The following is an 8798-nucleotide window of genomic DNA, read 5'->3' on the forward strand; positions in this document are numbered from 1 at the left end:
CACTATTGTCTCCAAAAAAAAGAAAAGAAAACTGTTTTATCATTTCAATTTAGCGGCTTCGCCTCTCGCATTGTGTTTAACCGGCTGGGAAAGCGTCTTGCCGGGGGAAATCAGTCGGATTCCAATATTTCTATCGTTCAGCGTTCGGCGGCGGAGGTACCAAGGGTGCAGACAATGCCAGCGCCGCTGTATTGGCAGCATCCTGCGAGCTCGCCAAGTCTAAGCCCAGGCTTTAATGGGTTTTTCGCTCAATAACAATGGAGAGGCGGAGAGCGCCATAAAGACAGATCCAGCCAATCCTTTCTGAATCTTAATAAGGATGGATGCATTTTAATACGAGCGTACGCCCGCTTTCTCTCGCGCCGCTGCCAATCAAACGGGTCGCAGTCGTTTTACAGTCTGGCGGGAACGCTTTGGGAACGCAGCCCGGAGCGGTTATGGTTACAGTGTGCGTTCTCTGCGCGAGGCCAGGGAGCAGAAAGAGGCTTTTCTTCTTCTAATTACAGTCGTCGAGGAGGAACATATGTCCCAAACGAGTCCACCGCGGAAAGCCAAGCCCGGAGCAGCCGCACCCAGCCGCACCGTGCACCAACAATGCAAACGTGCACGTTACTGCATCGCGCCGCGGAGGACGGCGACGCGTCGGGCCTCGGACGATCAACCGCTGCAATGCATCGTGGGTAAACTCAGCGTATCGCTGTCGGGACCCAAGTCAAACTCAATTATTCACTTTTCAAACAGCTTGTGTGCAAACTCAGAGCATGCACCTTAGTGGTTTTGACATGTGGCATGGAAGATCCACATATATACTGTATATATATATATATATATATATATATATATATATATATATATATATATATATATACCATACAGGGGGTGTGATCCTGCATTGCATGGCCGCCAATCTGGTATGAAATGGGGTCAGTGGGTCGAAAGGCTCACGCTGACAGGAGGCATAAACCATATAGATGTTATTTATTATCTTCAGACCTTAGAGGTCAAGTCAGCGTCCAACATCCAAGAGCAATACAATAAAAACGTTCACACAGACTAGTGGGAGAGAATTCAAAGTATTCAAGTTGGATTCAAATTGTTGAAAGATAGTTTTTTTTGGCGCTTGTACCGATATTATACAAAAGGGTTTGACAAAAGTAAAAGCAGAAGATGCAGAATATTGCTGCATTTCTTGGTTGTTCTTTGATGAAGTCATTCACTTTTACTTCAGTTTCTGAACTTCTTGTTCCCAGAATGTATTTGCACAGTTCAAAGCATGGTTCTGCATTGCAACATGTTTGTGTTGTTGTTGTTGTTGCAAAATATGATATTTAAGTGCTTCGACTACAATACAATTTCACCAAAGTAGTGAGTTTAACCAGCACCATTGATCCAGTTGTGCAGAGGGCACTGACTATTTCATTTAGGTTCTTTTGCACCTTTAAATCAGCTGTTACTTCAGCTTTTAGGATCTTTTCCGCGTCGTTGTTTTTCCCATTCGTGTCTCTCAGGATTACGACGTCAGTTTGTCTGTTGGTCCAACATCTACCGGATGGATCGCCATGCAATTTAGTATAAACATTCATGGTCCCCGGAGGATGAATCCCACCTACTTTCCTCCTCCTCTTTGGGTGAATTTTGTTTGACAACTTATTGGCGAGATTGTGAAAGGAAATATGGTGCAGACATTCCTGTTCCTCTCAGGATGAATTGTGAAAGACTTTGGTAATCCCTTCTATCTCTTATACCTCCTATCTGATCTTTCTTTAGAGAAGTTATGGATGCATACTGTATGTATCCAGTCGGTTCTGATACAATACCTCCTCTCTGTACTCACTGTACTATTTTGGCATTAATCGTATGTGTTATATTTTGTCCTTTCTGTGGATCCCGGGAAGAATAGCGTCGGCTAATGGGGATCTAGTGAATAAACAATAGACAATGAACAATCTTGTGTCATAATTAAAGTTGTGAAAAACATAAAATAAATGTGTCCACCATTGCCAGAATGCAGTCTGATTCTCTGAGCTCCGTGTTTGCCTTCTGAATTCTCCCTAAAATAGAGTATTTGACCCTGGCCTATATATATATATATATATATATTATATGTTCTGTTCCCCCTGTATTTCTGATTTAAAATCTCCTCCACCTCGTCCCACTCAGTCCAGTGTTTGTGTTTCCACAGCAAATTGCCTCATCTGTTAAAAACGGGTATAGGTGATGCATCTGGAGGGATGAAACATTTATCGGAGGACGATTTTTCATTACGGCGAAGGAGAGAGCCTCCATCAATATTTCAATGTGCCGGCCTGCCCTCGGAGTGTCCGTGTGGGCCAACATCCGTGTGTGTGTGTGCATGTCAGAAGGACCAGATGTCCTCACAAGAACAGACAAACTCCACCAGGGAGAGGACAGTGTGGCAGCTCTCACCTGCAGGTTAGCGTGAGAGCAGAGGCTACATTTTTAGCATTTGAATGCTACAGATTTTATTCAACCACCTAAAAAAATTAACATTTATTTAAAGAAAACAATGCACAAGCCTGCAGGTGTTTATTCCCTTTCATCCAGCTGATTATAATCCCTCATAATACATATGCACGTGTGTGTTTATACGCCGCCTCTCCGGCGCTTCCCCCTCTGGACGCCTTATCCTTCTTTTTTTTTCAGAGTTCACGGAGCCGGTTTTAGTCACTGGCATCAAATATTCATCGAGGGAGAGACGGGAGAGACGGGAGAGACGGGAGAGACGAGAGAGATGAGAGAGACGGGAGAGACGAGAGAGACGGGAGAGACGAGAGAGACGAGAGAGACGGGAGAGACGAGAGACGAGAGAGACGAGAGACGAGAGAGACGAGAGAGACGGGAGAGACGAGAGAGACGAGAGACGAGAGAGACGGGAGAGACGAGAGAGACGGGAGAGACGAGAGAGACGGGAGAGACGAGAGAGACGGGAGAGACGAGAGAGACGAGAGACGAGAGAGACGAGAGAGACGAGAGAGACGGGAGAGACGAGAGAGACGAGAGACGAGAGAGACGGGAGAGACGAGAGAGACGAGAGAAACGGGAGAGACGGGAGAGACGAGAGAGACGGGAGAGACGAGAGACGAGAGAGACGGGAGAGACGAGAGACGAGAGAGACGAGAGACGGGAGAGACGAGAGACGAGAGACGAGAGAGACGAGAGAGACGAGAGAGACGAGAGACGAGAGAGACGAGAGAGACGAGAGACGAGAGAGACGGGAGAGACGAGAGACGAGAGAGACGGGAGAGACGGGAGAGACGGGAGAGACGAGAGAGACGGGAGAGACGGGAGAGACGGGAGAAACGGGAGAGATGGGAGAGACGAGAGAGACGGGAGAGACGAGAGAGACGGGAGAGACGGGAGAGACGGGAGAGACAAGAGAGACGAGAGACGAGAGAGACGGGAGAGACGGGAGAGACGAGAGACGAGAGAGACAAGAGAGACAAGAGAGACGAGAGACGAGAGACGAGAGACGAGAGAGACGGGAGAGACGGGAGAGACAAGAGAGACGAGAGACGAGAGAGACGGGAGAGACGGGAGAGACGGGAGAGACGAGAGACGAGAGAGACAAGAGAGACAAGAGAGACGAGAGACGAGAGACGAGAGAGACGAGAGAGACGGGAGAGACGGGAGAGACAAGAGAGACGAGAGACGAGAGAGACGGGAGAGACGGGAGAGACGAGAGACGAGAGACGGGAGAGACAAGAGAGACGAGAGACGAGAGAGACGGGAGAGACGGGAGAGACGAGAGACGAGAGAGACAAGAGAGACAAGAGAGACAAGAGAGACGAGAGACGAGAGACGAGAGAGACGGGAGAGACGGGAGAGACAAGAGAGACGAGAGAGACGGGAGAGACGGGAGAGACAAGAGAGACGAGAGACGAGAGAGACGGGAGAGACGGGAGAGACGAGAGACGAGAGAGACAAGAGAGACAAGAGAGACGAGAGAGACGGGAGAGACGGGAGAGATGGGAGAGACAAGAGAGACGAGAGACGAGAGAGACGGGAGAGACGGGAGAGACGAGAGACGAGAGAGACGAGAGAGACGGGAGAGACGAGAGAGACGGGAGAGACGAGAGAGACAAGAGAGACGAGAGACGAGAGAGACGGGAGAGACGGGAGAGACGAGAGACGAGAGACGGGAGAGACAAGAGAGACGAGAGACGAGAGAGACGGGAGAGACGGGAGAGACGAGAGACGAGAGAGACAAGAGAGACAAGAGAGACAAGAGAGACGAGAGACGAGAGACGAGAGAGACGGGAGAGACGGGAGAGACAAGAGAGACGAGAGAGACGGGAGAGACGGGAGAGACAAGAGAGACGAGAGACGAGAGAGACGGGAGAGACGGGAGAGACGAGAGACGAGAGAGACAAGAGAGACAAGAGAGACGAGAGAGACGGGAGAGACGGGAGAGATGGGAGAGACAAGAGAGACGAGAGACGAGAGAGACGGGAGAGACGGGAGAGACGAGAGACGAGAGAGACGAGAGAGACGGGAGAGACGAGAGAGACGGGAGAGACGAGAGAGACGAGAGACGGGAGAGACGAGAGACGAGAGAGACGAGAGAGACGGGAGAGACGGGAGAGACGAGAGACGAGAGAGACGAGAGAGACGGGAGAGACGAGAGAGACGGGAGAGACGAGAGACGAGAGAGACGAGAGACGGGAGAGACGAGAAAGACGAGAGAGACGGGAGAGGCCATCTGTCCTCCGCCCGTCTGACGTCCATCCCTCTCTTCCGATGCCTCTCAAATCTTCCCAGAATAACTTCCCTGTTGTTGTTTTTAACCTCCTGTTTTGGTCTCCACCACCAAGGTTTTATGCCGTTTCAAGCATCCAACACATTCTTAGACGTGACTTGCTTTTGCCGTTTTATACAAATCTTACATTTTTAGCACACTTTTAAAAGAGATATGAAAGTATAGATTGAGCCCTTGCACTTCCTGTTTGAGTCCATTGGTTGCAGCCACAGATAACTCATCATTAATAGTTGTTAACCTTGTTTTACATTACACACAAAGTCACAAACTATTGAGTGCAGCTTTAAAAATGTATATACACATTATCCAGAAGGCCCTTTCATAATGTATACGTATTACTTATTGGATTAATATTACTGTGGCATTAATGTGTAACTATTTCAATGTTGTAGCTAGTTAAGGTGGAGCATATTTTTTTAACTTCTCTGTTGTGTAGTTTGAATTCGAGTCATGGTTTAAAACATGATAAAATATGTGTTATGTGTCTAATATTAATATGTAAAGTAGCTTTTAAATAAACGTGTGCAGTAAAAAGTAAGATATTAGAAGTATAACGCAGCATGAAATTGAAAGTATACCTTTAAAGTTATACGTTAAGTAAATTTAGTATGTATGATGCACATAAAGTGCTATATATTAATCTCCTGCAATATTCCTTGAATATTCTCCCAGTATCTTTCTCTGTATGGCTGGATGTACCTGTTAATGGGCCCCGGGGCCAATATGTACTGTTGGGTCCCTGTTGGCCCCCGACCAGCGCCCACCATCTCCTCCTCTCTGCACTGTGCATTAAGCAAAGTGCTTACTATTACTTTACCTGGCAGCTTAATGATGCTCCAGGAGACGGATCCCCACGCTGCCATGGCCCGGGTTCTCACTTTCTCAAATATAAACAAAGTATAAGCGCAGTATAAATTCAAAATAAAGACGCTTTTAAGATCAGATTGTGTCACAGGGCCAGCCGAGGTAAAGCTGAGCCTCAACATATGACATCACGATGATATTTCCTATTTGTAGTTGTTTATTTTGGTAGGTTGATAGATAGGCGTGTCTTATTGAAGGTAAGCGTGTCTTATTGAAGGTAGGTGTGTCTTATTGAAGGTAGGTGTGTCTTATTGAAGGTAGGTGTGTCTTATTGAAGGTTGGCGTCTTATTGAAAGTAGGTGTGTCTTATTGAAGGTAGGTGTGTCTTATTGAAGGTGGCCGTGTCTTATTGAAGGTGGCCGTGTCTTATTGAAGGTGGGCGTATCTTATTGAAGGTGGGCGTGTCTTATTAAAGGTGGGTGTGTTTTATTGAAGGTAAGCGTGTCTTATTGAAGGTGGGCATGTCTTATTGAAGGTGGGTGTGTCTTATTGAAAGTAGGTGTGTCTTATTGAAGGTAGGTGTGTCTTCTTGAAGGTGGCCGTGTCTTATTGAAGGTATGTGTGTCTTATTGAAGGTGGCCGTGTCTTATTGAAGGTGGGCGTGTCTTATTGAAGGTGGGCGTGTCTTATTGAAGGTGGCCGTGTCTTATTGAAGGTGGCCGTGTCTTATTGAAGGTAAGCGTGTCTTATTGAAGGTGGGCGTGTCTTATTGAAGGTGGGCGTGTCTTATTGAAGGTAAGCGTGTCTTATTGAACCATTGACGGTCAATATATTACCATTGCTCGCATGTTAGAATGGGTGGACCGAAGAACAGGTTCATAGCTCCATTATTTATATTTTTATATGACGATTCCCAAATTTTTCACCCGATTTTGAGCCTTTTATTTGGGTGCCCCCATAATACCTGTTTTTTCTATAGGGTAAAATGAAAGAAGAGTACTTCAATTGGTCTTGTATTGTATTTTAATATATTTTGATGAGAAGTATTTTTTATCAGGTACATTATATCGGGTAAAATATACCCGACGTTAGTGATGGTGTTACTATTTGTAACTTTAGAAGCGTCACATGCAGATCGTGTTTGAAGGTGTTGCACTACTCCTTTATTTTCTTACCCCTCTGCAACATGCACATGAGGAGAAAAGGCTGTGTGTGTTAACCGCATGTGAAGTGTGACCCGTACACACACACACACACACACACACCTGTACCGGTTTAGAGGGAGTGCCGATGTGAAACGTGAGGGCGGCTAAACATGTGTGAGTGTGAGTGACGTGACGAGAGAGGACAGGACGAGGGGGTTAACACACTGAGGTAATGGAGGGATGAGGAGGCAGAGGGGTGACGCGAGGGCGCATGAATATTTGATCTGGAGGTTGGAGGGGTTTGGCAAAGTAGCCGAGGGCCGTCCCAGAAGCCCTCGGGACGAGTGCTGCTGTAAAAATATTTACCTTAAACACAGCAGAGTAGCAGGGAGGGAGAGGAGAGGGATCTGGTGTCCTTCCTTCCTTCCTTCCTTATCTCCTTCTCCCTCAGCCGTTCCTTCCTTCTCCCCGTCAGATAAAGTGGGTCAGCATTACACATCAGTGCTGCGCGCTGGAGGAGAGGATTCAAGCGGCGAGAGAGAGAGACGGGGAAGATGGGAAGAGGTAGGAGAGAGTGCAGAGAAAATAGAGGAGAGTGAAGTGTATACTCATAGAGGATGAATGGCGAGGAGAAGGAGCACAGATGGAGGAGGAACGGGTGAAGAGAAGGCAATGATTTATTCATCTTTATTTTTTGGTCGGCGGGCCGCGAGCATCACGGGTCTGGTTGGCTGAAGGCCCCTAAGAGGCTCCACATGATGGGGAGTCGGCCATTGTTTAACGTTTTAAAGAACCGCCTTCCATTAAATCTGATTGATTTAAAATTCCGGCAATATGATGTTGAGACCTTTGCAGGGAAAAGTTGCCAAAAGATTTTTGTTATGTTTATGTTCATGCTTTGTGTACTACTTCACTTCGAGTGTTTCCATTGGAACTACTTTGTACAAAATAAATAGTCCAGATAAAAACAGTTTGTGTTCTCTGGATTATCCAGACGATCAGACGCATTTCTCTTTATTATTTCGCAAAGAGATGTCGCTGCTACATTTTTTTAATGTAATAATTCCATCATCCTCCATTATAATGATGGAGGATGAGATCACGCTGCACGGCACACACACTTTTTAATTACTTTTTAAATATTATAATCATTCTGTTGTATTTTCTGTGAAGGCAATTTGCATCCATTGGAAATTGTTTAAATGGCAAAGCCTTTGATGTTGTTGAATGAGAGTGTCAGAGGAGGAAGAGGAAGAGGAAGAGAGGAGGTAGTTTTATCCATAGTGAGGTTTGATCACATGGGAAAGCAAAAGTATTGTGGTATTGTAATATAGCTGAAAATGCCAAATATAGTGCAGAAAGGGTCAGTGTGAATGGGATTTGTTTGGAACAAATAATAATACATGTTATTTGAATAGCGTTATAAAAAGTACTCAAAGGCACTTTATATCATAAAAACATAAACAATAAAAGCAATAACAATATAAACAAGGCTCTGATAGTAAGAAACAAACCAAACCAACATAACGAGCATCACAGGGTAAAAGTGAGTTAAATGGGTGAGTTTTCAGTGCAGTTTGGGAAACTTGGAGAAGGGAATAGACTCAGGATTGTTTCATAGAATGCAATTTCCTTTCTTTTGTAGGGTAGTTATACTCCAGCAGTGTAGCGCCCAACAAACAACACCAAGTTGGTCTTCCAAAAATGCCATAAAATGCATAAAATGTTTTGATTTGCTTCCAACAGTAGGAAGACTTGTGTATGAAAGCCCTGTTATGTCAGTAAAAGGAAAAAAGATGAGATAAAAAGTAATATCTGAGATAGAACGTGTTTCTTTTTTCTCCGTCCTGTTATCTGAAGAAGAAGAAGAATTTCAACTTTCTTATCTCATAATTATGACTTTCTATCTCTTCATTTTTTTCTTCTACTGGTGGAAATGGGCTTCCATACTTCCATATCCGTATGTACACCTGCTGTTGTTTTCTTTTTCTTCTGTTGTATACTTTATGGCATCATAACTGTGTTGTTCTGTTCAAGATAAGTGTGAGAAAAGACATTTAGCTCCAGCTCCT

The sequence above is a fragment of the Taurulus bubalis genome (genome assembly GCF_910589615.1).
Source record: "Taurulus bubalis genome assembly, chromosome: 10".
Classification (NCBI taxonomy): domain Eukaryota; kingdom Metazoa; phylum Chordata; class Actinopteri; order Perciformes; family Cottidae; genus Taurulus; species Taurulus bubalis.